We start from the raw sequence: 2,826 nt of genomic DNA on the forward strand, positions 1-2,826 counted from the left end.
TGACTGCATTCCGGCCGCTGATGAAATTGCCAAGGCACCCACTAGTGGTGTGCCTGAAGAAACTGAAGAACTCAGGGCAACTGCATCAGTTGTGCCTGAAGACAATCAACCAGATTCCTCAGCTGCTCCTGCACCAACTTCAACTCCAATCCTTCCATCTGCATCAGATGTGAAGAAGACCAAGGCTGCAGAGCGTGCTGCAGTGAAGAAAAGGAAAGCATCAGCTGCTTCAGATTCTTCAGGTCCGAAGAAAATGAAGCCTATGACAAGCTCATTTGCAAATCCGATTGATGTTGTTCCCATCTCAACCAGGCCATCAAAGGACCTTGTTCCTTTTGATGAAGAATATGTGATCCCCAGTGGATCTGATGAAGAAACTCCTTCTGCTACTTCGTCTGAACCATTGGATGAAGAAATTGAAGTAGATGCGATCCCTTCAACACTTATCATCTCCTCGCCTATGCCTCAGTTCACAGCTGAAGAGGATGGCGTTGAAGAAATGGAAGATGAAGATGTGGACATTGGCTGCTCCACACCCGTAATCAGTGATGAATTCTGGGAAAGTCAGCATCCAAACTCTCCAATGTTCACCCCTCTATAGCAAATTCCTCAGTCCCCCACACAAACTGTTCACATGGGCTCTGAAGAAACTCATCCCACTGCATCTGTCCATGAGGAAATTCCAGCCACTAGTGCTGAAGAAACTGCTGCTGCTGAACAACCAACTACACAGACTGCCACTGAGGAGGAACCAGAAATTCCTCAGCCTGAAGAACCTGCGATTGAGATTCCTGAGGTCGTGATGCAACTCACTGACACTCCTCTGCCGAAGCCAAAGGATCCAATCTCATGCAAGCAAAAGTTCAAGGCTGATGATTTCTTCGGCGAGCATGTATTCTTTGAAGACTACAACCCATATGACTCTGCTCGCATTAGGAAGAGGCGTTTCTGGACTGCTAGTCAAGCCAATTTCTATTCCTCAGCGCTGTTCAACAAGGAGAAGATCTTCTACCATGAGCATATTCCTCACATGGATATGGAGTCTCTGCCATGCTTCACACCAGTCCTCAGTGTTCTTCATGACGCTGGACTGCTAAACTTTTGCTCCGACATCTGCGATTGGAATGAAGAACTGATTCTTCAATTCTATGCAACGCTGCACATCACCGAAGATGCTGAAGATGTGAATTCATGGATGCTGTACTGGATGTCTAAAAACACTCACTACACTACACCAGCCTCTGAATTGCTTCGTGCTCTACCACTCAGTCCTCCCCTTGAAGAAGCTCGCTGCATCTACAGTGAACCTGAGCTCACACATCATTACATGCAGGTGCTGATGAAACCTTTGAAGCTAGGTCAAGCACCAAGAACCAAATTCCTCGTGAAGGAATTGATGTACGTGCCCAGAACTGTCTATCGTATTCTTACGAGGACAATCAGTCCTATCAAAGGCCACGACTCATCTGATGAGGAAATTATTGGCATCATGAAGAATCTGGTATTCAACATCTTTCATGGCATTCCTGTCAATTATCATGATTTCTTCATGAGGACTATGGCCAATGTTGCACTGTCTCCGTTTGAGCTGAAGCCTTATGCACCTTGGATCATGAGATTCCTCAGGACAAGGTCTTCACTCAACTACAAAGCTGATTTCCAGAATCACCTCAGCCACTTGCCCCCAATTGAAGTCCTCAAGCAGACATATTCCTCAGTTGATGGAAAGGGCAAGGCACCAGCTGTAATAGATGAAGGCATTCGTCCATTGGATGGTCAGTTTCGCAAAGCTGCATCTTATTCCACCAATGATGACTCTGCCACACATGACTCTGCCAATGCACCCAAGTCCACTCCTCACGCCACTGCTCCGCGCGTGATGACTGACCGTGAACTTCTACTTAGTCTTCACCAGAAGGTGGTCGAAATCACAAATGGGTTAAGCATTAGTTTGGTTCACTTCTTCACAACATGACTGCCACACACAATGCAGTGAAGAAAAACCACTACTACCTCCATCAAGTCTTCGGTCGCACCTGGGAAATCCTGTCACATCTGTATGGTGAAGAAGATCTGAAGAACATGGGTCTCAATGAAGATTTTGACTGGTTTGCACCTCCACCGAAGAAATTCAAGAAGGTCAAGGTTCCTTCTCTGGTGGCCAGCTCATATTCTTCATCGCGCGACACTGATAAACATGATGATTTGGACGACACTGCGGCAGGCCCTACATCAACCAATGACCCCAACAACGCTGGCGCTTCTTCATCAACATGATTATCTTCAGGGGCGTTAGTCCTCATTTTCGATCCTTTTGGTCATTCGATGACAAAGGGGGAGAAGTATGAGTTAGTCTTCAAGCGGGTCTACTATATGGGCATTTTTTTGCTAAGTTACAACTCTCGTTCTTCTGAAACTTTATTGGATCGAGTTGTAATCTTAAACCCGATGGTGCTCTGATACTTTTAATGCACTGTGCTCTGATACTTCTGATGCACTATTCTGCATGCTTATTCCTCGTTAATATTATTGCACGCATGCTGAATTTCATCAGGCACCATATTTCATCATGCATTTCAAATTCTTCATATTATATGTTAAATGTGTGTATGAATTACAAGATATAGGGGGAGATCTCCATGATTCAACTCTTCAAGTGTGCATTGCTTCAAAAGAAAATTCCTTACTATGCACATCTTCAGGGGGAGTTCTTCTATATCTTGCAATCAAATTCCTCAATATCAGTATTTACACTTCATATGTTTATCCCTGTTGAAAACTTAACCTATATTGTCATCAATCACCAAAAAGGGGGAGATTGTAAGT

The sequence above is a fragment of the Triticum dicoccoides genome, chromosome 1A (genome assembly GCF_002162155.2).
Source record: "Triticum dicoccoides isolate Atlit2015 ecotype Zavitan chromosome 1A, WEW_v2.0, whole genome shotgun sequence".
Classification (NCBI taxonomy): Eukaryota; Viridiplantae; Streptophyta; class Magnoliopsida; order Poales; family Poaceae; genus Triticum; species Triticum dicoccoides.